We start from the raw sequence: 27,857 nt of genomic DNA on the forward strand, positions 1-27,857 counted from the left end.
ACAAATGTATACATATATTTGCTTACGTAACGATTTGTAGTGGAACGATCACAAAACCAGTCGTAGGAAAGGCAGATGCCAGACAGAGATTCATTGGAAGAATTATGGTCCATCTACGAAAGAGCTAAATTACAAAACTCTCGTTCGATCGAGACTTGAGTGTTGTTGATCAGTCTGGAACCATTACTAAAAAGAACTGGTAGAAGAATTACAGAAGACTTAAAGAAGAGCAGTGAATTTCGTGACAGGTTCATTTAGTAAGTGCGCAACCGTCACGGAGATGCTCATCTGACTACAGTGGCATAAGCTACAAGAGAGGTATATTGCATCACGGAGTGGTTTACATTTAAAATTTCAAGTGCCTTCGTTTCGAGAATAGTCAGCCACGCTATTGCTCCCCTCGAAGTACATTAAGCAAGATTAGACACGGAGGCTTAACAACAATGACTCTTATAGCGTATTGTTCGAGACCAATAGGAATAAGGGAAGTGACAGTTTCATACAAAGTACCTTCCCCACGGCTTCAGGAGTATACATACGGTGGATGTAAATTCCCATCATCATCACATGGTGTAGAGCGATGTGGATTTTCTCAGCCAGTGCAGTGGTAGATTAAAACCGAAACCCTTTCACAAGTAATTCTGTTACTGATTGAGCTATGCGACACTTCTTTCGGTCGACCTCGCAGTTCCCATCCACCTTTGCCTCTCTCCTGCTAACCATACTCAAAAAGCTTTTGTTCGTACTCAGCCTGAATAAAAAAAAGAAAGAAAGGAAGATTAGGACCATTAGAGATGCAGCACAAGCTCGTTTTAGAAAGAAATCAGCAGTGTTCTTTTCCAAGGAAACATTCTGGCAGTGCCCTTTAAGGAATTAGGGAAACCGCAGATCTGGGTGGCCGGCAGCGGATTCGAACCTCCTCCGTGTATAATGTGTCTCCAGTGTGCCGAGCACTGCACCTCGTCGTTCGTTGGCGTCAAACAAATCTATATTTTTCTCTTGTTTCATCATCCGGTACATTTTTACACGATATTTATGATCATGCTCGATTCGTATTCCTCTCTATGTTGCTAACAAATCTTTGGGTGCTCGGGTGTACTAACTTCTTTGTGACGAGGTCCATGCTGTTGTTCATTAACCATTGGCGGTGTGTTTCCTCCCAGGGCTGAATGGGAAACTGTGAAGCAGTCTTCGTCGTTGATCGCTCAAAGCTGGTGTAAGTGGAACATCACACACGAAGTTGATTCGCGGAGTTGCAAGTATCGCCCTTGAAGCCACGTTACTAGGCTCACAGTAATATTCCCATTTAACGATATTGCAGTTTAATATTTATTCAATCGCGTTTTTACTAGAGCTTGTCTCAAAGAATAACAAGATCACAAACTGTACATAAATTGGGGAGTGGTCAGGACCATATAGTGTGTAGGACAAATCCATGGGTGCATTCATTTTGTGATGCTTGCTGTAGTGAAATTTCTGGTAAATAAATGATGAGCCACACGGGGACCAGACATTTGCGTTTCGTGGGCAATTTTTTTGCTGACCGAACTATGGAGATACTTGATATTTATACACTCCTGGAAATGGAAAAAAGAACACATTGACACCGGTGTGTCAGACCCACCATACTTGCTCCGGACACTGCGAGAGGGCTGTACAAGCAATGATCACACGCACGGCACAGCGGACACACCAGGAACCGCGGTGTTGGCCGTCGAATGGCGCTAGCTGCGCAGCATTTGTGCACCGCCGCCGTCAGTGTCAGCCAGTTTGCCGTGGCATACGGAGCTCCATCGCAGTCTTTAACACTGGTAGCATGCCGCGACAGCGTGGACGTGAACTGTATGTGCAGTTGACGGACTTTGAGCGAGGGCGTATAGTGGGCATGCGGGAGGCCGGGTGGACGTACCGCCGAATTGCTCAACACGTGGGGCGTGAGGTCTCCACAGTACATCGATGTTGTCGCCAGTGGTCGGCGGAAGGTGAACGTGCCCGTCGACCTGGGACCGGACCGCAGCGACGCACGGATGCACGCCAAAACCGTAGGATCCTACGCAGTGCCGTAGGGGACCGCACCGCCACTTCCCAGCAAATTAGGGACACTGTTGCTCCCGGGGTATCGGCGAGGACCATTCGCAACCGTCTCCATGAAGCTGGGCTACGGTCCCGCACACCGTTAGGCCGTCTTCCGCTCACGCCCCAACATCGTGCAGCCCGCCTCCAGTGGTGTCGCGACAGGCGTGAATGGAGGGACGAATGGAGACGTGTCGTCTTCAGCGATGAGAGTCGCTTCTGCCTTGGTGCCAATGATGGTCGTATGCGTGTTTGGCGCCGTGCAGGTGAGCGCCACAATCAGGACTGCATACGACCGAGGCACACAGGGCCAACACCCGGCATCATGGTGTGGGGAGCGATCTCCTACACTGGCCGTACACCACTGGTGATCGTCGAGGGGACACTGAATAGTGCACGGTACATCCAAACCGTCATCGAACCCATCGTTCTACCATTCCTAGACCGGCAAGGGAACTTGCTGTTCCAACAGGACAATGCACGTCCGCATGTATCCCGTGCCACCCAACGTGCTCTAGAAGGTGTAAGTCAACTACCCTGGCCAGCAAGATCTCTGGATCTGTCCCCCATTGAGCATGTTTGGGACTGGATGAAGCGTCGTCTCACGCGGTCTGCACGTCCAGCACGAACGCTGGTCCAACTGAGGCGCCAGGTGGAAATGGCATGGCAAGCCGTTCCACAGGACTACATCCAGCATCTCTACGATCGTCTCCATGGGAGAATAGCAGCCTACATTGCTGCGAAAGGTGGATATACACTGTACTAGTGCCGACATTGTGCATGCTCTGTTGCCTGTGTCTATGTGCCTGTGGTTCTGTCAGTGTGATCATGTGATGTATCTGACCCCAGGAATGTGTCAATAAAGTTTCCCCTTCCTGGGACAATGAATTCACGGTGTTCTTATTTCAATTTCCAGGAGTGTAGATCGAAACTGCGAGACACTTATGAACAGCATGGGCGGCTTACCAGGTGAGAGCAGTTCCTTCGCAGTACACTCTTTATCTGCCAGAAGGTCTCAAAGCTGGAAAGTAATTCTGGTATGAAGCAACAGCTCAGCCACTTCCGCAGTATCCCTTCTCTCAGATGCTACTGTATGGCTTCGGTCGTACGTACACTAAAATAGGAACGATACAGAGAAGACGATCACGGCATATGCGCAAGGATAACATGCGAAACCATAGACAACTGACGACAACAGATGAACGATTATTTCGTGGGCTGCATTTTCGAAACCATTAATTAATATTAAAGCCCAAAGTGCTTTGCTCCGAAGATTAAACGAACCGGTGCTTTCTCCTAAACAGATTTGATTGCTGTCTAAATTGTAAAACATCGGCCGCCCACGCGCTTCTGTTGAAAATGTCAAACGTATGAGAGCCTCTTTGGTAGTATGACGGTTGAAGTTTGTGAATACGTATGTATGACTGAACGGCTACATGAATGTCACTGGAATACCACTGAAGTACGCTTGAGTACTGCTCTTTCACTGATACAGTTATGTAGGAATGCCTGATGAACTGTAATTTTTTTTGTCAACGCTCAAGGAGGCTTGATCGCAACACTCGAAAGGTTGCTCATCAAGCCTCCTTCTGTTACACAAAAATAATTCAGTACTAGACAAATGCTTCCGCCTAACCTGTACGTGGCTAGACTCACTTCTACTCTATCTTATGACAGATAATTTAATTCCCCACACGCATTCACAGTCACACTTACATAAAACATGTACAGTGATATTTAAATAAGTCTTTAGATTTATGAGTTATTTCTCTCTTTTGATTCAATGGTTGAACATCTATATGACTAGAGTGGATTTTCTTGGGCGAAACTAAGAATGTTTATACTTTCATAAATATACTAAACGTACTGAGCTTCTTGAACGTGAAACTATAATCGAACAGCAAGGGTTACCTGAAGTGTCTGTCGTGAGATTACTTCTGCAGATGTGGAACTGTGCCAGTCATGTCAATTTCTCTTTGATATATTTTGACATGAAATGGTACAAATGACGAAATCTTCACAAAACAAACTGAGGTTGCAAAGTTACTAAAGGTAGGGGAGGTAAACAATTCCGTGTTTGTGAAGAATCACTACTTCTACATGCGACACATCTTCTGAAACACGAAAATCGAACTTCGGAAATCGTTTCGGCTGTCGGTTTTGCATGTTAACGTCTGAAGAGGATTTGCCAGCTCAGCTAAATATGGCGTCTGAAAAATCGCTGTTATAGTTTCTGATTTAGTCAGCACAATCGCTATTTCTCTTCAGTTAGACGATGTATAAACAGCTTCAGTCTAATATTTCAACTTATCCTTCACTATACAAACAGCCACTCCGTGCATATTAGCCGAAAATTTTTAAAAACAAGACGAAACCAGAACCTCAGGCACGTTTCAAAATCGGTTGCGTTTACATGGGAGCGAAAATCGATTGCAGAATTGGAAAACCTGCAACTACAAGCGGATTCCAGAATCGGTTTTGAAATCTTTACATGGCCACCGAGAAGCGGTATTGGGAAATCGGTTTACGAAATCCTGTTTTGGGAGCCCAATGTAAACGGGGTGAATATGAGCCGTCCCGGCTTTCATCCTATCAATTCTCCTCCAGAGGTCGTACCCTTTCGCAACACTGGCGGCGAAGACTGTTGCTGTGATAAAGCCCATTAGGGTCGGTGCCGCCTGTATTTGGCGTGTTTCGTGATGGACTGCGTAGCGTAGAAGTTTGTGGTCGTTAGCCGATCATATGTTGCTGGGGATCCCTACTCGCAACCTACGTTCCCGGTGTTGTTGGACAGGGACTTCAGCTGACTTAATAAGGTGATATCTTTTTTCTTATATCATTTGTTGAAAATACAGTTTCCTCCTTCCGTGTTGCAAGTGTGATGAACCTGAGACAGATTGCTGACTGATTCCCAGTCACGAAACTCTCCGCACCATTTATCTTGTGGTTCGCCGCTAAGAGACTTGTTGTGCAATTCTGATTCTAGGAATTCGTGTTGTCGTCTGAATGCGTCGATATTCTGGTTTCCATTTAAACCTTAGGGCTTACTGAGCATTATTTCTCAGTCTTAGTGTTCAGTCTGTTTCCGAAAGCACTGTGTATGACTGGACAGACCGAAGCACCAATGTATGGTCATTTCGCCAGATATTTCTGCGGAATCGTGAATGTTTGGGTCCATCAAGGACGTGCAATTATTGTACGGCTAATTTATCATTTTATGCCTTTTCTTGAGGTAATCATATGTTAGTGTGATTTGAATTGCTTGTTTAAAATACGTGTGGCTTGAGTGTGGTTTGGTTACTGCTTGAGGCAGTGCCAATTTGTTTCACGTGTTTTGGTGCTAATTTGATGGTGTTTTCTTTAATATTGTTCTAAGTGCACTGCCTTGAGTTTACTAGGATATGACTGTTTATTTGAGGGGTACCAGTTGTCTCGAGTGCGTTGTCGTATTGGGACGCGCGATTGATTGGATCGCCGACCGGGGTGGCCTAGCGGTTCTGGGCGCTTCAGTCTGGAACCGCGCGTCCGCTACGGTCGCAGGTTCGAATCCTGCCTCGGGCATGGATGTGTGTGATGTCCTTAGGTTAGTTAGGTTTAAGTAGTACAAAGTTCAAGGGAACTGATGACCTGATAAGTCCCATAGTGCTCAGAGCCATTTGAACAATTTGATTGATTGGATCGTAATTTCTTAACATCTGTCGTATCCCTGAGCCTGGGTTGTGGGTTTGACCTACGCTTCGGCCCCTTCTCATATTGTAGACTGTAACGTTCAATTTATGCTCCAGGTACACCCAATAACAGCTGCCTGGTTTGAAGCTAATAAATACAATTTGACGGAGTATATGTGAAACGAAGTAGGTCTGAGACTTGTATACCTCGCACTGTTGGTCGTGCCGACAATTGATAGTCGAGCGGGACAATTGGCCATTATCCACGTTGCCTGCCGTGCACAGGGTTCGTGTCTGTACGTGGTTGGCGCCTGGAGCTCAGATATATTTATAAGATAATTGACGTTTGTTGGTCCGAGATCTACAAACTTAAAAGAAATGTAGCATTTTCAGGCTATGAAAGACTTGCATGTTTAAAGCTGCTTATTCTGTTTATTTAGTTAGGAATGCATTTAGGTATCTGGTAACCACTCAGTTGGCAAAATTTTTCATTACAATTGTTATCTGAATTAATTGTGTACACGAGTAAAAGGTGAATGAAGTTCTCCCTCTCCCCAAGGTCCAGTCCTTCCATTTAGTCTTTTATGGACTTTTTATGAGGCACCGATGTATCCCCTTATCAGAATATATTAGGATTTATTACTATTACGCTCAAATAACTGATGTTATCAATACACTGTTTGCTGTTATTTGTCTATACATGATATCTGCTACGTAATGTTCAGTTGCGACGTAAACAGCCACTCATGCGTTGAAAATAATGGATGCTGCCAGATATATAGCAATGTGATTTCTTTCTCTTTCACCTCTGGCTGAAGTTGCTGCTAAACTGACTCACCCAGACCGGGAACTGTCTTAGATGCGGCAAGAAGATGCAAAGTGCAAGCGTTGAAAATGAAAACGAAGTTACTCTTCTTTCGCATTACTCTTCAGAAAATAAAATGATCACGTACAACGTTTGAACCCTTCAGGTCGACACGTGTTTTCAAGCACAACAATGCATATTCACGTCAGTATTTACTGGAGTAGCATGGCATCTGTTTATTACTACTTCACTTGGGTGTGATTTGATACTCACAGTAAATGCTTTTAGCAGAGTTCCTCAGTTAGCAGTCCATTTATCACACACGAAATTCAATACACGGTCACTTCTATGGTCTACACCTCCGTTGTAGTTCTCTCAGACGAAATAGCGCCATTACCTCATTCGTACATACTGTCTCTGCTGATATACCAAATATTCACGTTTTCATACTGAGAACCACCAGCTGTCCTTTTCTTTGCGATACCCTGTAAGCTTCACTCGCCTGTTATCTTTTGCTCTAATCTCTAGCTAATTCTCCAGTACTGAGTCTTTGACTTTTGTATTCCTCTCTCGTCTCCTCTTTTTCTTTAATAATTTCAAGAACTCGACGTCTCTACTTAATATTTGGTAATTCATTACAACAATGCCACTATGATGTTCTGATGCCAACTTCTTCGTTCCGCTCGTATCTGCACGTTCAAACTCTTTCCAGTGTCTCAGCACTGTAAATTCCTTCACCCCGGGAACACCCTGCAACTATTAACGAAAAGGACACTGCTTAAGCCGGCCGCTGTGGCCGTGCGGTTCTAGGTGCTTCATTGCGGAACCGCGCTGCTGCTAAGGTCGCAGGTTCGAATCCTGCCTCGGGCATGGATGTGTGTGATGTCCTTAGGTTATTTAGGTTTAAGTAATTCTAAGTCTAGGGGACTTATGACCTCAGATGTTATGTCCCATAGTGCTTAGAGGAATTTTTAACACTGCTTAATTTCCGCAAAATCATCACTCTTTTCCACTAATAAAAAGGCACGTCCCCTCCATTCGTCTAACACTTCAACGTTATAATTTCAGCAGTTCGCTTTCCTTTGTCATTTTCCCCTTAATGCCGGCCGGAGTTGCCGAGCAGTTCTAGGCGCTTCAGTCTGGAACCGAGCGACCGCTACGGTCGCAGATTCGAATCCTGCCTCGGGCATGGATGTGTGTGATGTCCTTAGGTTAGTTAGGTTTAAGTAGTCCTAAGTTCTAGGGAAGTGATGACCTCAGAAGTTAAGTCCCATATTGCTCAGAGCCATTTGAACCACTTTTTCCTCTTAATAAGAATTTCCACAGATTACATTTCACTTTTCGAACAAAAGCACTCTCTTGTGCATTTACTGTACATAAAAATCTTATAAAACTTGGGATACAAACATTTATGCTATATTTTCGTTACATTTGAGCTGATACATAAAAAAAAACACAGTAGCATGTAGGGTATAGTGATTTCAGATTGCTTGTAACGATTGTTGCTAAAATACATGGTGTTTATTAGCAGTATTGTTGCTAAAATACATGGTGTTTATTAGCAGTGGAGAAAGTGTCCGTTATAGTAGAACTAGGAAATGCCCAATACGGGCCAAACATGAGTTCAGCATATCTCAATCAACGGTACTGCGTATTCTGAAATGCTGTCAAGAAGTCATTTACACTCAGTTACTACTCACCAGCTATCGACATTATGGGTCTGCATTTCCAGAGAATACGGAACAGTTCAAAGACACTTTTGCTATCATTATTAGCACGCGATATTTAGTGACAGGCTTTTCTCAAGGAAATATGCACAACAACACTTGTAGATCGACAAGTCGTGATATTCTTCACATCAGACACTTCTGAAGCAGGGCCAGCTAACGTCTGATGATGGACACTGGGTACTCGCATGTATAACATCCCTGTGAATACGAAAAAAGTCAAGTAGTTCTCTGGAATTGTAATTCCATAATTTGAAATACGATCAGCGCTATATCGTCAAATTAAAATAAGCAATTTAACCAGGCAAAATTAATAAACAGGGACCACAAGGTCGCTTCTATTCTGGACATTATTACGTATGGAACGAAATAAGTACTAATCAACACTGAAAATAAGAGTTCTACGTCATAGAAAAATTGGGTGTTTTAAAAATGCACTCGGTCGTTGGCGAAGATCCAGAGAATTAACTGGTACAGTCGTAAACAAGTGCTGCCTTACCCGAAACAAAATGGTTCAAATGGCTCTGAGCACTATGGGACTCAACTGCTGAGGTCATTAGTCCCCTAGAACTTAGAACTAGTTAAACCTAACTAACCTAAGGACATCACAAACATCCATGCCCGAGGCAGGATTCGAACCTGCGACCGTAGCGGTCTTGCGGTTCCAGACTGCAGCGCCTTTAACCGCACGGCCACTTCTGCCGGCTTACCCGAAACGCGCTGGTTTCTATTCCCGAAAGAACCGGATTGTCTTTCGCTTACCTAAGTCCCTTCAGAGAACTGCTCATCCGGTACACTCTGTCGCTACCCATACCTGCACTCTTCCTGGTGATATTGCATCTACTGAGCTACAAAGATCAGAAAAAAGGAAGAGGCATCACGGATCATGTGGTGTACAGGTACTTGCCCCGTGAGATACACGTGAGACAAACCGATGAGTCCAAAATCGTGACCAACTGCTAAACAGCGTTTTGGTCCACTTTTGGAATGTGTTACAGCAGAGACTGTGCGCGGTTTGGGTAGGTATTGACATGTTTCTGTATGTGGCTCGAGATGTCTACACCCGCCACACAATGCCTAGGTGGCTTGTGGGTGCGGGTTCACATTAGGCGAATTTGGCGGCCAAAGCATCAGCGTGGGCTAACTGCTCCTCGAACCACTGCTGCACGATTTTGGCGCTGTGACGCTGACAGGTGTCTTGCTGGGAGACGTCATCGCCGTCGCGGAAGATATCAGCCATGAAGAGATGCAGGTTGCCCACAGTACTGTCATGTGGTCAAAAGCTGTCACGATGCCTTCGGCTACTGCCACAGGTCACATGGAAGCCTAGATGAATGTCCCCCATGGTGTAAATCTTAACCACCGGCCTGCAACGTAGCACAGAGCGTATTTGGAGCAACAGTTAATTTCAACCAGCGACCTGTTTTAATCAGAAACGTGATCCATCCCTCCAGACTCAAGTTCCTATTGATCCACAGGTCAATCTCTAAGATCTCCTTGGATCAACAAGACAACACGCAAGGGGTCCTCCGCTACGGAGCCGTATGTCGAACAATGTGTGCTGAACGGTGCGCTCCAAAACACTACTCTGCCAGCGCTGGAATGGTACTCTGTCGCCAGATCTGCTACATTTCGACGCTTATCCTTCTTTAAAGAGTGGACAAGCCTCTGACCTCCATCTTTCGTCTTGAGGCGAAGCTGTCCAACTTCTAGTCGCCTTCTCGTGGTTTCACCTTTCTTGAACCCACTTATACAAACGCCCACGATAGCAGCGCGAGAACAGCCGACCAGCTACGCCGTTTCCGAGATATTCGTTCACAGGCGCCGGCCCATAGCAAACTGCCACTTGTCAAAGTCGCTAATGTCAGTGGATTTCCCCAATCGCGGTCCAAATCGTAGCTACACTGCTTCTTTATTCATCTCTGCTCCACTTACATACTTTTTCACCGCGTCACACGCCCGCGACACAACCAGGCGGCGTTCAGTCTCGCGGTTGGCGGTGGTCATAAAGTTTTGGCTCGTCATGTACTTGAATTATGTGAGTTTCGTCATAAGGCAAAGTCACTGTCACAACATTTCTCTGTTCTTATTCGACTACGGTTTTGGAAGTAAGGCATCAGTACGTCACGAAATCGATTCAAAGGAGCATTTATTATACACACATCAAAAAAAGTTTTGCTTCATCCCGGTTCCCAGAATTCCTCAAGATAGATGTTGACTGTGGGTATTGTATTACAGACACAGTCCCTTTGACTGTTCAGAGATGTCACTAAACTCGACCAAAGATATAAACAACCGTGCATGAGCAGTGCATGTTGACCGAGGGGGCCCGACAGCCGATCAGTTCCAGTCATTCAACCAGGAAGGAGGTACAAGGCTCTTGTTGTCTGTAGTTCAACCATGCCTAGACAGTTAATACCGCGGTTCGATCGCGCACGCATTGGTGCTTTGTGCCAGGAAGAGCTCTCAACGAGGGAAGTGTCCAGGCGTTTCGGAGTGAACCAAAGCGACGTTGTACGGACTTGGACGAGATACAGAGAGGCAGGAACTGTCGATAACATGCCTCGCTCAGGCCGCCCAAAGGCTACTACTGCAATAGATGACCGCTAGCTACGGATTATGGGTCGGAGTAACCATGACAGCAACGCCACCATGTTGAATAATACTTTTCGTGCAGCCACAGAACGTCGTCTTACTACTCAAAAACGCGCAATAGGCTGCATGATGCTCATCTTCACTCCCGATGTCCATGGCGAGGTTCATTTTTGCAACCACGACACCAAGCTGCACGGTACAGATGGGCCCAACAAAATGCCAAATGGACCGCTTAGGATTGGCATCACGCTCTCTTCAACGATGAGTGTCGCATATGCCTTCAACCAGACAATCACCGGAGACGTTTTTGGAGTCAACCTGGTCAGGCTGAACGCCTTAGATACGCTGTCTTGCGAGTGAAGCAATGTGAAGATTCCTTGCCGTTTTGGGTTGGCATTATGTGGGGCCGCCGTTCGCAGTTGGTGGTCATGGAAGGCGCCGTAACAGTTGTACGATACGTGAATGCCATCGGCATACCGATAGTGCCACCATATCAGCAGCATATTGGCGAGGGATTCGTCTTCATGGACGACAATTCGCGCCCCCATCGTGCACAACTTGTGAATGACTTCCTTCAGGATAACGACATCGCTCGACTAGAGTGGCCATCATGTTCTCCAGACAAGGACCCTTGCTAACATGCCTGGGATAGACTGAAAAGGGCTGTTTATGGACGACGAGACCCACCAACCACTCTGAGGGATCTACGCCGAATCACCGTCCGTTGCGGTGTGGGACAATCTGGACCAGCAGTGCCTTGATGAACTTGTGGATAGTACGCCACGATAATACAGGCATGCATCAATGCAAGAGGACGTGTTACTGGGTATTAGAGATACCGGTGAGTACAGCAATCTGGATCACCGCCTCTGAAGTTCTCGCTGTATGGTTGTACAGTATGCAATGTGTGCTTTCCACGAGCAATAAAAAGGGCGGAAATGATGTTAATGTTAATCTCTATTCCAATTTTCTGTACAGGTTCCGGAACTCACGGAACCGAGGTGATGCAAAACTTTTTTTGAAGTGTATATTTTCACCTCAGTCTACTCCACTTTTTTTCAAAAAGTTTATTCGCCACAAATCCGGCGATAGGGAAACCTAAGAAGACGCGTTCTCTATTTTATCATGATCTACGTATGCCGTTGTACGTTGTCTTCTACATGATAATGCCCGTAAAATTATGATCGAATCGTCTGGTTTTACGGCTACGACTTTGCTGGAGCAATGGCTGTTCTTCGGAGTAGCGCTACATAACCTTCAACGTGCTTACTGTCCAGTATATTGCTAGAAGAACTGATACCAAAAATACTGTTAACTGTCGACTAATCAAGAAAAATTTTCGCTTAGTTTGACCAAGCGTACGTTTTGGAGCATCTCACTGATGAAATGACAGCCAGTAATCATGCTTGATGTACACTACTGGCCATTAAAATTGCTACACCACGAAGATGACGTATTACAGACGCGAAATATAACCGACAGGAAGAAGATGCTGTGATATGCAAATGATTAGCTTTTCAGAGCATTCACACAAGGTTGGCGCCGGTGGCGACACCTACAACGTGCTCACATGAAGAAAGTTTCCAACCGATTTCTCATAAACAAACAGTAGTTGACCGGCGTTGCCTGGTGAAACGTTGTTGTGATGCCTCGTGTAAGGAGGAGGAATGCGTACCATCACGTTTCCGACTTTGATAAAGGTCGGATTGTAGCCTATCGCGATTGCGGTTTATCGTATCGCGACATTGCTGCTCGCGTTGGCCGAGATCCAATGATTGTTAGCAGAATATGGACTCGGTGGGTTCAGGAAGGTAATACGGAACGCCGTGCTGGATCCCAAAGGCCTCACTAGCAGTCGCATGGCTGTAACGGATCGTGCAGCCACGTCTCGATCCCTGAGTCAACAGATGGGGACGTTTGCAAGACAACAACCATCTGCACGAACAGTTCGACGACGTTTGCAGCAGCATGGACTATCAGCTCGGAGGCCATGGCAGCGGTTACCCTTGACGGACAGGAGCGCCTTCGATGGTGTACTCAACGACGAACCTGGGTGCACGAATGGCGAAACATCATTTTTTCGGATGAATCCAGGTTCTGTTTACAGCATCATGATGGTCACATCCGTGTTTGGCGACATCGCGGTGAACTCACATTGGAAGCATGTATTCGTCATCGCTATATTGGCGTATCACCCTGCGTGATGGTATGGGGTGCCATTGGTCACACGTCTCGGTCACCTCTCGGTCGCATTGACGGTACTTTGAACAGTGGACGTTAAATTTCAGATGTGTTACGACCCGTGGCTCTACCCTTCATTCGATACCTGCGAAACTCTACATTTCAGCAGAATAATGCACGACCGCATGTTGCAGGTCCTGTACGGGCCTTTCTGAATACAGAAAATGTTCGACTGCTGCCCTGGCCAGTACATTCTCCGGATCTCTCACCAATTGAAAACGTCTGGTCAATGGTGGCCGAGCAACTGGCTCGTCACAATACGCCAGTCACTACTCTTGAAGAACTGTGGTATAGTGTTGAAGCTGCATGGGCAGCTGTACCTGTACACGCCATCCAAGCTCTTTTTGACTCAATGCCTAGGCGTATCGAGGCTGTTATTACGGCCAGTGGTGGTTGCTCTGGGTACTGAATTCTGAGGACCTATGCACCCAAATTGCGTGAAAATGTAATCACATGTCAGTTTTAGTATAATATATTTGTCCAATGAATACCCGTTTATCATCTGCATTTCTTCTTGGTGTAGCAATTTTAATGGCCAGTAGTGTAGTATCCCGTAACCAATGATTCGCACCTGGGAGGTTAATTTTACTTCAGGACTCGTTTATACCTATATTCCAAGAGGTCAATGATCCACCACACATCGTTCTTACTGTCACCTGCATATAGGCCTATGTTACCATTATAAACGTACGGATTAACTCTTTCAGCCGCTGCACCAAATATCATCCTAAATTTAGCGCAAGTGAATGGTAGATCTGGATGAAAACAGCGACGCAAGTAATACACCACTAACGTTTCAGAAACACTTTTGAGTCTATGTATAGAGGCAACGAAAGTATTGTTCCATTCAACTGTGACGTCAACTCACACAAGTTGTCACAGGCTAGGCCTCACTGATGATAAGATGAACTACCATGGAAGACACAATTCCGTCCTGCGAACTGGACGAGTCTATATCACCGTTCAGAGGAAGCGATTGTTTGTGTTTCCTGTTGGTTGCCAGTTAGTGTTCATCGTGTAGTGTCGTTGCTACCTGACTCCTACACAGTATAGTATTGCAGTCACCAAACACGGTAGGTACAGGGAGAATAGGCCTTGGTCAATCAAGTGAGAGCGTTATAACGTCTTTTATGTCGGAAGAGGCAATGCAATCTCCATCGTGGAGGATAAGGCCATTTGCGCTTCTCCAAGCTTCGTTATATTGCACGAAATCTATGGTTAATTTATCAATATGAAACTTTATTTGTTAACTGGTATTACTTTTATGAAGTACAGTATAATTTTTTTTGTGTATGTTAAGAACGCATCAGTGGTGTTATTTTTGTCTTGTACAGAAGCGTACTATGCTCACAGCAATAAATCATTGTCTTCAAGACTAAACAGAAAAAAAGGCCACGTAGTAAAGAAGTTTCACAATATCTGTAGAACTGATCCACTCAGGCTGTTTTTCATTTAACTGTCTAGTGACATGATACGACGAATGAACAGTAAAAATTTGCAAGCATTTCCAGCAGGACCGTGCTTGTTCTCGCACTAAATCTTGCACCTAACATGTGGAAAGTAATCATAACACACAAGACTGAAGTGACCGTCTGCTGTGTGCATCCTTTACACATGTGAACAAGGCTACAGCATTTGTTATCAGTAGTTGCAACACTGCTGAGATGAACCAAATCGAATTTATGGTGTGGCAGAACTACATTTTTACGAATTCAGCTTCAATAGATAGCATGGATTTTCACATGAACATTTGTCAAGTGGAAATTGTAACACCATAGCTCTAATGCTGTACTGATTTATTTTGCCTTTTGTTTTGTTTAATGTTATAACGTTGAGTATCTGTAAGTGTTGTTGGATTGAATCGATATCATGAGAGTGTTTATTCTTTTCTGTGTAAAAAACTTTGATGTCATGGTTTGATTCTATGCAATATAGTATATCTGTCATTTAAATTCTTTTTCTCAGTTTGAGGGAGACAAAACTTACTGTATATATTTGGAATTTGGGTGAATAATTTTTGTAGAAATACTAATATGTGCAAATGTTCTGTTTTATTTGAAATGTTTGTTTGCTGTTATGTAAACTGCTGACCTTCACTTAGGATTCTTAGTTAGTTTGTATGCAAAAGGTGTAGTGGTTCCCCTCGGGAACGGACCTGTATAGCGCGCGCAAATTGTGGTTGGCCTAGGTAGAAAAGATGGAACCAAGAGTCAGTCGGGGACGAGCTACCAAACTGTGCACTGCCCATGTAAAAGTTGTATATTGTGGTGGTGCCGAGAGAGGCTTTTCCTTCCGCTTTCCAATGCCCCGGATGGATGGATAAAGAGCTGGAACTATTCTGAAATTGGTATCTATCATCGCCACCAAGAAATGACAGAGTCCAGCAATTCTACCTATAATTCCACCTACCAACATGCAATCGCCACCACATCGCGCGATAACTGTAATGGAGCACTATAGTAATGTACAGTGAAGGATCAGCTCATTGGATGTTTTAGTGTGCACAAATATAAGATAAACGTGTAACTGAATTTATGTACCTACCTTGATTTTTTCCCTATCACAACACCCCTCAGGTTCCTCTCCATTTGAACTATGATTACCGAGTGTCCTGGTTTGTGGAAAAAATGAAAGCCCCAAAGTCAAATAGTTAATTAAATAATGTTGTTTGATCTTTGGTAAGAAGGGAGTATTCAGATTTACTGTGGATTTAGTGAAACTGTGGGAGTTAATAAATGAAGTTTTGTGAAAGCCTTTCACTGATGGAAACAGTCCAATTTAAAATTTTGTGGGGTTTCAAAGTCACCTATTTAATCATTTACTTGAAAGTAGAAGACTGTGGTAATAAAGACAATTTGATGTTTCTTTCAAAGATTAAAAGTTCTTAAAACTGAGTCTTATAAAGTTTTGCTTAGTTAATGATCATAGTGCTGCGTGTAGTAAATTTTAGAAGGTGAGTCAGTTTCTTGCAAATTTGTCAACATTGTGTCCCACTGTAGTAAAGGTAGAAAACTGCAATAGTGGAAAGTTATATACTCATGCTTGATAAGTACTTGTTTCTTTTGTGTAATAAAAGTGCATGTTAATGTTGTAACAGTATCCACAGTTTGCCTATTGTGCTCATACTGCTTAACGATTAATAGAAAGACAACTATCTATGAAAAGTAATCTGTTAGCGGATTCCATTTAACTTTCACTCTAAATAGAAAAGTATTTAGCTAAGAGAGACTTAACCTATGACCAGTTCATAATTTTGCAGTGAACTACATTTATAAATTTATGTCAACTAGGAAAGTGTTTGAAAAATATCACTTAATCTATGTCCTATTTATGAATATCAATAGTAGTGTTATAAAGCTTATTCAGTTTGAATAAGCCCTGAAAGTAATAGTGTGTTCCGTTATCTGTTATATTTTTGCAAATAGTTTGTGTTGCTCTAGCTGTTAGTTCCAATCTTAACGTTGACATATGCAGGTGTCAGAGTTCATTGCACTCGTGTGTGGTAAAGTATAGGTTGTGTTTGTCCATTAAAGTTACTAATAACTATTTTCTTGAACAATAATGTTAATCATTCTCTTGCCTAATTAGGCTGGCGACCGTTTTTTTTATCCTTTAAACAGTATGGATAGGTTAAATATTATTTATTACTGTTTAAATATTTACGTATTTCTGACTTTCGCTTCCGATACGCCACCTCCGTTGGGTATATCACGGTCAACATGACAGAATTCCTCTCAGAGGGTAACACTGCTCTGTTGCTTTATACCATAATTACTCTAACAAAATAGTTACATTTTACAAACTGCCTCCAACTTTAAGTTTATGGTATAGCAGTAGCGGACAGGAGTGTTATAAATTCATCATCTTGAAGACGTCAATAATTTTATTAGGTAACGTATTTCACCTATGGAACAATAGTTAGTATGATGACTGTACCAGTCCTGATGAAATGATTATTGACACCCTTTCCTGCGTGTCACATTCAAGGTCACCCCCTCTTCCTACCCGCTGCCTCACCTCATCTCCTCTGACGCAGTAGATCATTTGTCCTATATTTTGGATTTAATTTATTACCCTGGGCGATATCCTATTGGCTGGAGGAGGGACGTTGTTGTTTATTTGGGATCTAATTTATTGTTCGGTTTATTATCCTGTGTAATTAGACCTAATTTTGTTAAATGTTATCCGTCGTTCGCGATATATTAGCGTTTGGTTCGAATGTTTCTGAGCACTATGGGACTTAACATCTGAGGTCATCAGTCGCCTAGAACTTAGAACTACTTAAACCTAACTAACCTAAGGACATCACACACATCCACGCCCGAGGCCGGATTCGAACCTGCGACCGTAGCGGTGGCGCAGTTCCAGACTTAAAGCGCCTAGAACCGCCGCACCCCCACAGCGGTCGTCTATTGGCGTTTGTTTGGCTTCTATTTTTTTAATCACGCGCTTACTGGCATGTGCATCGTGTTTGTGGTGCTGTGACAGGAAATCTTGCTTGGCTGTCAATTTTATATGCAGCATTGGTGGATTATTTTCTCATTGTTGTACCTGTCTATATAGTCAGTGACAGGTTGGGGTCGAGATGATTTTCTGTCTAATGCAATGGTACTTTCGGATCTTGATATGACTCCTGGAGAATAATTGAGCATATTACGCTACACTTCCTCGAAACTGAAACACTTAAAGCGCTCTATTAACATTTGTACTGTGGAGGTGAGAAATTAACCACAGGAATTGCTTATACGCATGTTACAAACCAGCCAAAACAGCACTCTCAGCTTGAGCTGTGTTCTTGAGAAATGGTCGCAAATCTCGTAGTTGTAAATAATGGGTTTGTTTATAAAATATATTTTTTCTACTGCCAGTCGAGATCTTTTTTTGAAAACATTGTGTGTTTCGATCAGTAGACATACCCTACGTTAATGTTCACAGTTACTTTTGATCAGACTATGTGTGCACAATTTTGGTCATACACTAGGCTACGATGAACTTTGAGGGGAGCAAGTTTGTGCACATGCACTGCCCAAGCGGCAGGAAGTATATGCCATCCCCAGTTGAAAACTATTCCATTCTCGCATAAGGTGTGGGAAAAGTGAGCAATACGTGTATTAAACACCTATATTTTTCCATGCTCTTAAAGTAGCTCTACATTGGCTGCATTTGTGATTCGCTAAATTCAAGGATTGGGATTGCTCTGCAGCTCATAATTCCTTACGAATATGGTGCTCTGTAACATATAATATGATATGGTGAGAACTACTTCGACTTTAATAGACGGAGTCCCATTTAAGTTCCTACAACACGCAATTGTCGTAATTATAAGTCTCTGATCGATACGATAATGATAGCATTATGAAATTTTAGAGGGAAAGCCTAGCAACTCTGTCAGTACGTGGAGCATGGTGCTGGTATGGGGAGCCCGCTACTACTGAGAGTGCTGTGCTTTACTCTGCAGCTCAAAATTGTGTTTTTTCTTAAAGTGTTATTGTATACATTTTAGCCAACTGCTGTCGAGTGTACTTTTCTAAAACAAAGTGATAGAATTACTTTTCAGCTTGCGATTGCTTACTGATATGGTGATCTGTAATATTTAGTTGTTTAATACATACTGAATAATAGATGTGTTGAAAAAGACATGACAGCGGTCGAAGCAATAACCTATCTGGCTGAGTGCAGTGTGTGGACGTGATGCAATTGACATAGCCACAATACTCGTTTGTTGTTTCATCATAATACTACATATCTAACATTATGCGTGGTGTCTGTCTGTTCCATATCAGTCAGTTCTATACTCGTGTCTGATACTGTAGGTTACGATCGTTGTACTACCGTCTCTCTCTCTCTCTCTCTCTCTCTCTATTTCTCTCTCTCTCTCTCTGGTCGCAATTCGGATTGTCTCCCACTCCGCTCTTGGTCTATTGACATCACTGTGGTGAAGATTTCCGCTTGGCAAGTCGTTGTTGCATGAGAGACATTAGAAGCGATATTGTCCATCGTTCTTGCAAATTTTTCATGGCCATTCATAAAGACAAAATTGATTAATATTACATTAAACCAGGTGTCTCTCCTTAAGCAGCTATTTGCAATTTCGTTTCTGCAATGTACAGGTGCAATCAGTCCAAAGAAAAACTGATTACCACGCTTTCCATGAGATTCCCAGTGTCGTAGGAAAGCATCCGTTTGTTTCCCTTTGCGAACAAAATGATTTTTAAAGCGGAATTTAGCGTGCTCATTTGGTACAACGGTCCAAAATTGGTCTTGCTGTATATTCGTTTTATCGATATGTGTTAAGAGAGACAGTAAAACACTAAAAATAACCAGGATTCCAGCAGGGATAGCACCTCTCTGTCCCGCACTGACTGCTGACGCCGTGCAGAAACACTGCTCAGTCTCTCCTGGTTATTCTTACTGTCCCTGGTAATTCATACAGAACAAACTAATGTCAAAGTAGCCTCATTTGGGAGCGTTCTATCGAACGAGCACGTGAAATTCCGATCTAAAAATCGTTTTGTTTGCAATAGGAAACAAATAGACGCTCTAGGTCGACACGGGACGTTGTGTGAAAGGTGTGATGAGCAGCATTTATTTGGCCAGCTACACTTTACAAAAGCGAAATTGCAAATATTTTCGGAAATACTAGAGATGATGCATCTGATGAATCTTAGAAGAGGTTTAATGTAATGTTCATCAATTTTCCCGTTATGAATGGAAATTAATTTGTTGTTCGCAAATCGCTTCTAATACCTCTTATGCAACGACGACTTGCAAAGCGGAAACCTTCACCTCAGTGATATCAATATACTGAGAGCAAAGTGGGCAACAATCCGAATTACGACCCGAGAGAGAGAGAGAGAGAGAGAGAGAGAGAGAGAGAGGGGGGGGGGGGGAGGAGACTAAGAACCAAAAGAGGTCGTTATCGATTTGTCTGTACTACAATAATTGTGACTACAATATCAGATACGACTACAGAACTGACTGAGCAGCCGCGAGGAACACTACTGGCTCGCGTATGCATGTGCCATACAATGGCGCAATACTGTGGTGATACTATGACCTCTAATGGACATCTAGGTCTGTTTCCTCGCAGATATTCAATTTTTGTGGAGCTGGGTGCCAGATCACTCTTCCCTCCCTCCTCGCCCCCCCCCCCCGCCCCCCCCCCCCCCCCCCCGAACAGGCACGTATAAGTGGAAACGCTCCAGAGAGTTGGATGGAAGCACGGATGTAGACCTGGTCCCTTCAACTGCAGGAAGGAAGGGTGTTCGACAGCACTGGCGAAGAGCATGAGAGGTGTTCACCGATTCATGTGGATGCAGAGGGGATCGCCAGTGCGTAATGTCCCTAAATATTAATAAGATCGACTACCTAAGAAAACTGTGTTCTAAGAAGGCAGACGTAAATCTTGTTAATAGCAAACACTATTACCAGTGCCTCGTTTTCGATGCTGTACGTTGTTTGGAGCCATCCACAATACTATTGGCGAATGTGGCGGCCGGCACAACAGTCTAGCGATTGGGAAAGAATAGGGGTGAATTTCAGTGTTGTTTTCAATTGGGTAATAGTTCAGTTAGAGGCAGAAGTCCAGTTGTAGAGCATATCTTTATGTGAATAGCCTTTAAGCAGAGAAATGTTACAATATCTTTGTCCAATTTAGAACGACTTTCTCCAAAGAATGTTGATACTTTTGACGTAGGAAACACGTCTGATGAATCTAACATAATGTACATTTTAGAAGCGTGCGTCGGGGCGGGGTCGGTCGTTCGCTTTTTGTTAACGCTATCGTATAGTCCACCTGGCTCAATAGGATCCATGATGATGTCCATTCACTCTGTGGTGGCAGATACGTGCTAGGCAGTGTAAGCAGCGTTGATCAAACCGCCACCTACTACCTACCACACAGAGGCCACGAAATTAGTTGAAAGTCAGTTCCTGAAAGTTCATGATAAAAAAATCGGGCTTTCGGGATCTTCAGTCTGCTTGCAGAAAAGCGTTTAAAATTAGATTAACTCTGCTTTTTATTCATATTGAAATACATGTAATGGCTATCAAGTCCGTATTTAATCTAGTAAAACGTTATTACTCAGAGTTCCCTGTCTGTATAACATATTCACTCGAAAAGTAGCCAGAATTTTAGTAAGTCCGACCCTACTAATTTTCATGTTCTACCAGTCACAGACCCACAACTATTAGCGAGTTAAACATTCGGTCGTTTCAGTGGTCTTCTCTGTAAGAGGTGCTCGCCAAAACATTCCGTACAGAACATAAAATAAGCCACGCGGAATTGTTACTATGACCAGAAAGTTCACACGCTCATATATATCTCTCGAACTACTTAATATAGAAAATCCAAACTTTCATTAAAATGTTCGTAACTCCAGTCGCTTCAGTCACGATATGTTCGGACCGAAATTAGCGCACTATTTCTTCATCTTACAGAGTATTTTTATGGAGCGATCTGACATCGTGTTATCCGTAGACCGTCTAGCAAACCACTAGTCTCGAGGTAATCTCCTGTATGCCCGTACCTCTTTTCGCGCGGGATCTACTTAATTCTGATTGGCTGTTGATCTAAGCGACCAGTCACAGCGTTCCTCCCAGATAATTCTCGAGGCAAATCTTGCCTTATACAATCGCTAATTGGGTAGTACCCTACTGACCATTAAAATTGCTACACCAGAAAGATGACGTGCTACAGACGCGATATTTAACCGACAGGAAGAAGATGCTGTGATATGCAAATTATTAGCTTTTCAGAGCATTCACACAAGGTTGGCGCCCGTGGTGACACATCAAACGTGCTGAAATGCCGAAAGTTTCCAACCGATTTCTCATTCACAAACAGCAGATGACCGGCGTTGCCTGGTCAAACGTTGTTGTGTTACCTCGTGTAAGGAGGAGAAATGCGTACCATCACGTTTCCGACTTTGATAAAGGTCGGATTGTAGCCTATCGCGATTGCGGTTTATCGTATCGTGACATTGCTGCTCGCGTTGGTCGAGATCCAATGACTGTTAGCAGAATATGGTGGATTCAGGAGGGTAATACGGAACGCGGTGCTGGATCCCAACGGCTTCGTATCACTAGCAGTCGAAATGATAGGCGTCTCATCCACATCGCTGTAACGGATCGTGCAGCCACGTCTCGATCCCTGAGTCAACAGATGGGGACGTTTGCAAGACAACAACCATCTGCACGTACAATTCGACGACGTTTGCAGCAGCATGGACTATCAGCTCGGAGACCACGGCTGCGGTTACCCTTGACGCTGCATCACAGACAGGAGCGCCTGCGATGGTGTACTCAACGACGAACCTGGGTGCACGAATGTGCAAAACGTCATTTTTTCCGATGAATCCAGGTTCTGTTTACAGCATCATGATGGTCGCATCCGTGTTTGGCGACATCGCGGTGAACGCACTTTGGAAGCGTATATCCCTCATCGCCATACTGGCGTATCACCATGCGTGATGGTATGGGGAGCCATTGGTTGCACGTCTCGGTCACCTCTTGTTCGCATTGACGGCACTTTGAACAGCGGACGTTACATTTCAGATGTGTTACGAACCGTGGCTCTACCCTTCATTCGGTCCCTGCGAAACCCTACATTTCAGCAGGATAATGCACGACCGCGTGTTGCAGGTCCTGTACGGGCCTTTCTGGATACAGAAAATGTTCGACTGCTGCCCTGGCCAGAACATTCTCCAGATCTCAACTGAAAACGTCTGGTCAGTGGTGGCCGAGCAACTGGCTCGTCACAATACACCAGTCATTACTCTTGATGAACTGTGATATCGTGTTAAAGTTGCATGGGCAGCTGTACCTGTACAAGCCATCCAGGCTCTGTTTGACTCAATGCCCAGGCGTATCAAGGCCGTTATTACGGTCAAAGGTAGTTGTTCTGGGTACTTATTTCTCAGGATGTATGCACTCAAATTGCGTGAAAATGTAATCACATGTCAGTTCTAGTATAATATATTTGTCCAATGAATCGCGTTTTATCATCTACATTTCTTCTTCGTAGAGCTATTTTAATGGCCAGTAGTGTAATTAATGTCAGCAAAACTTCAATTTCTTGTATTTTGTTTAATCAAAATAAACGAAGTGTGAAATGTTCTTCAAATTGATAAATAAACTTATTCCGCCTTTAATTTCCATTCTGGCTGCTTTTATACAAAAGCAAGCATACACTAACATACGTCACCTGAATCGTGGTTACAACTTAACTTTCCCACGGTTCATCTGTACAAGGTTTTATTGAAATATTAAATTTTAACGTACGTCCCAGATACACTCTCTCAATCATTCTCACGCACTCACACGGCAAAATATAATCAAATAATAATATTGACCGATTTTTGTATTATGTAATGCACGCTGACGAAGGTTTTAAAAGAAAATTCTTATTGATTTTTATGCACTGATAACTTTGGAATGGCTTCAAATGATAGTAAAAGTTAATTTGTTATTGTTCCTAACTTGGTTTCAAAAATAAGCATAGGTTTTAGAAGTTTTAGGTAATTCTCTTTGTCTCCAAAATTACAAGAAATAAAAATCTGAAATTTTGACAGCATCATTCCATTAATAACAAAAGGCCCTTGTAATAATTTGCTGCGTTACAAGTGGATCTCAAATACCCCCATAATGTGCACGACTTTCATCTAGATTTGGCCATATATCCAGAAAAAAATGTCACTAACACTCGACAGTAAGTAACCTGACAAATTCTTTTGAACTTATATGGTAATACAACTGTTACTCACTACAGGAGTCTGTTACAATGTTAACAATGTAAGTTGGTTTTAATAAAGGTCCACTGAATTTTATCGTATTCCTTACATTGAGACTGATGTGTAGAAATGTTTTAGTGCAAGCAATGAATCTGAGATGTTTTTTTTTTTTCAATTTTATGAGTAATAGTGTCTTTGGAAATACCAAGCAATATGTGTGAAAGATAAAGGACATAGTACTAGTGACATCCTGGAAAGACAGACATGGAGCAACCACATAAATATCCAAACCAAATTTTCAGAGCAGAGTTACGTGTAAAGAAAATTGGTTGGGGCTGAATTGAACAATCTTAATTTAGTCATTAACGAACCAACTGCAGCAGGAATGGCTACTTTGGAGATTTACAAAACTTTTCTTATTGACTTTCATTATGGATATAGATAAAACAATTTGCCGACAAATCATGTAAAATTGTGCTGCAGATACGGATAGCATACTTTATAACACTAAAATTCCAAATAATTACGAGGATATGAGGAATGATATGTATACAAGTTCTGATACATTGGTTTTCCCTGTAAATAACAGATATAACGTTCCAATTGCGAATAAAAATGAAGTTTGACTAACGAGATGAATTGAATGGTGACTATTACCAGTTTTGTCACTCTACAAGCAGAAATGTATACATTCAAATAGGCCCAAAAGTGCGCAGATAAATTGTGTAAGACAGACTTCTGTTAACTGGTTAAGCATCGATGATTATAGGCAATTTGTGTTGGATTGGGAAGTTTAAAACAACTGGGCACTATGTAATTTAATCAAAGCACCACAAATCTTCCACTTTTAAACAATACCAATAGATTTATCTGCACAGGGTGATAAATGTGTTATATTTTCTGACAACGTGAATACATTGGCTACCTCCAGAAAAATAATGGTGATGTTTAACTTAATTGTGAGTAAAGCAGATACCTGAAAATGTAAGATGTATGTACACATGTTATGTGTGTGCATGTGTGTAATGTAGACTGTAACTTGTACATTGTAATTAGAGACTGCAATTGTAAATTGTAATTGTATCAGTGATTTGTAACTAATGTGAATTTACATACTCATATCGAAATACTCCTTTCTCATTGTTCAGAATAAACTTGTAATCGTCAGAAAAATACGGTCTCATTATCCTGAGTTCGTCTGATTTGAACTACCATGTACACAATGTGACATCTATCATGAAATAAAAGTGACTGACTTCTTGCTCAGCATTCTGTTCTTGAGTGTGTTGTATTGATACTCTTGACAGCAAATACAAATCAGCATACGCAGCAGCTAAAGATAAATATACTGCTCTAAATTTGTTTGTCAAAAACAATCTGTGGCTTCCTGTGTAAATGTAAAATTCATGTAATTTAGTTTGTTCGCATATTTTTTTGACCAATAAATGCCCATCGTAACTGCTCAAATTGTGAAAACGTAATTTGTAACTGTTATTAGTGCACAAGGGAAAAATGTAAAGACATTAAATGTCAGTTGTAAAACAATACAAAACTGAATGTCTAAATATCCGTCGTCATAACTAGACGGTATGTAATAGGCTATGCTGAACGATGTGTGTCAATGTGTGCATCCAATCAAGTGCATATTCAGCTTTCTTTAGAATTTAATCCTTTTTTATCTAATTTTATATCTAGGCAGAGGGAAACAGAGGTATAGAATTTCACATAACATTAGTGTACTTGACATGCACCATCACATAGCAGCTATCCTGAAATGTTATCAGAAACCTCCACCACTGGCATGAGGAGCTTATTTTTGCATTAGTTCTCTCTGTCCCTCTTTCACTCACTCACTCACTCTCTCTCTTTCTCTCTCTCTCTCTCTCTCTCTCTCTCTCTCTCCCGTCATTCCTGTTTCACTCGACTGTAAAACGTGTTTCTTAGAGAGTTGTGTGTGTGTGTGTGTGTGTGTGTGTGTGTGTGTGTGTGTGTGTGTGTGTGTGCGTGCGTGCGTGCGTGCGTGGGTGTGTGTTGTGTGTCTCTGTGCGCGCTTATGTGTGAAGAATGGACTGTTTGGAAACTGATATATATATATATATATATATATATATATATATATATATATATATATATATATATATATTCCAGCAAACTATTGACTAATTTTCAATAAGAAAACCTCACGAATGGTTGTCTGCAAGTCGAGAAAGATATACTAAGTGATCAAAAGTATCTGGCTAACTGGCTGAAAATGACTTACAATTTGAGGGTGCCATCCGTCGGTAATGCTGGAATTCAATATGGTGTTGGCCTTGATGACAGCTTCCACTCTCAAACTCTCATACGTTCAGTCAGGTGCTGGAAGGTTTCTTCGGAAATGGCAGCCCATTCTTCACGGAGTGCTGCACTGAGGAGAGGTATCGATGCCGATCGGTGAGATCTGGCACGAAGTCGGCTTTCGAAAACATCCCAAAGGTGTTCTATAGGATTCAGGTCAGGACTTCGTGCAGGCCAGTCCATTACAGGGATGTTATTGTCATGTAACCACTCTGCCATAGGCCGTGCTTTATGAACAGGTGCAATCGCCATCCCCGAATTGCTCAACAGTAGAAGCAAGGAGGTGTTTAAAACATCGAAGTAGGCCTGTGCTGTGATAGTGCCATGCAAAACAACAAGGGGTGCAAGACCCTTCCGTGAAAAACACGACCACACCATAGCACCACCGGCTCCGAACTTTATAGTTGGCACTACACTCGCTGGCAGATGACGTTCACCGGACATTCACCATACCCACACCCTGGCATCGGATCGCCACATTGTGTACCGTAATTCGTCATTCCTCTCAACGTTTTTCCACTGTTCAATCGTCCAATGTTTAGGCTCCTTACACAAAGCGAGGCGCCGTTTCGCTTTTATCGGCGTGGTGTATGGCTGATGAGCAGCCGCTCGACCGTGAAATCTAAGTTTTCTCACCTCCCGCCTAACTGTCATAGTACTTGCAGTGGATCCTGATGCAGTTCGAAATTCCTGTGTGATGGTCTGGATAGACGTCTGCCTCTTAAACTGTCAGCAGTCTCTCGGTCTACAGACGAGGTCGGTGTGTACGCTTTTGTGCTGTACGTGTCGCTACACGTTTCCACTTCACTATCACATCGGACCTAGGGATGTTTAAGAGTGTGAAAATCTCGTATAAACACGTAAGACACAAGTGACACCCATTCACCCGACCACGTTCGAAGTGCGTGAGTTCCGCGGAACGCCCCATTCTGCTGTCTCACGATGTATAATGACTACTGAGGTCGCTGATGTGGAGTATCTGGCAGTAGATGACAGCACAATGCACCTAATAGAAAACTTATGTTTTTGGGGCTGTCCGAATACTTTTGATTACATAGTGTATTTTAGAAGCGAATCAGGATCTTTACTTTTGCTGGGCCCACCATCTATGGTAAAGAGTAGTTGAATGGATTATAAGCAACACACAATACGTACACACGCTACTAAGTGCCTATGCCGTGCCGCGTCACTGGAGTATAACCAATACAGAGGGATTCTTAATGTTGTCCGCAACTCGTGGTCGCGCGGTAGCGTTCTCGCTTCCCGCGCCCGGGTTCCCGGGTTCGATTCCCGGCGGGGTCAGGGATTTGCTCTGCCTCGTGATGACTGGGTGTTGTTTGCTGTCCTTAGGTTAGTTAGGTTTAAGTAGTTCTAAGTTCTAGGGGACCATGGCTGTTAAGTCCCATAGAGCTCAGAGCCATTTGAACCATCTTAATGTTGCCGGGAAACATCAGAAAACATTCTGTCTCTAACAAGCTGTTCGCTACGATAAGATCTGTCACCCCTACATGTCTGATGCAAAGATATTGAAACACCCTGTCTTACTGAGAATTACTCAATCAATTTAATGGAGTAGGTAGAGTGCAAAACATCTGATTAGTAGACCCTGCTAGTCTACTAAAATCTTGTTTTGCCAGATCCGGCAGATTTATTAAAAGGACGCCTAATTCGCCGTTCCTGG

The 27,857-nt window shown here is 43.1% G+C and overlaps 1 pseudogene; it reads left to right on the forward strand.

Annotated features, from left to right (window-relative positions):
• The first annotated feature begins 3,164 nt into the window (after window positions 1–3,164).
• On the forward strand, window positions 3,165–3,284 carry LOC126424651 (U6 spliceosomal RNA; annotated as a pseudogene).
• The last annotated feature ends 24,573 nt before the right edge of the window (window positions 3,285–27,857 follow it).

Source organism: Schistocerca serialis, chromosome 1 (assembly GCF_023864345.2).
Source record: "Schistocerca serialis cubense isolate TAMUIC-IGC-003099 chromosome 1, iqSchSeri2.2, whole genome shotgun sequence".
NCBI lineage: Eukaryota > Metazoa > Arthropoda > Insecta > Orthoptera > Acrididae > Schistocerca > Schistocerca serialis.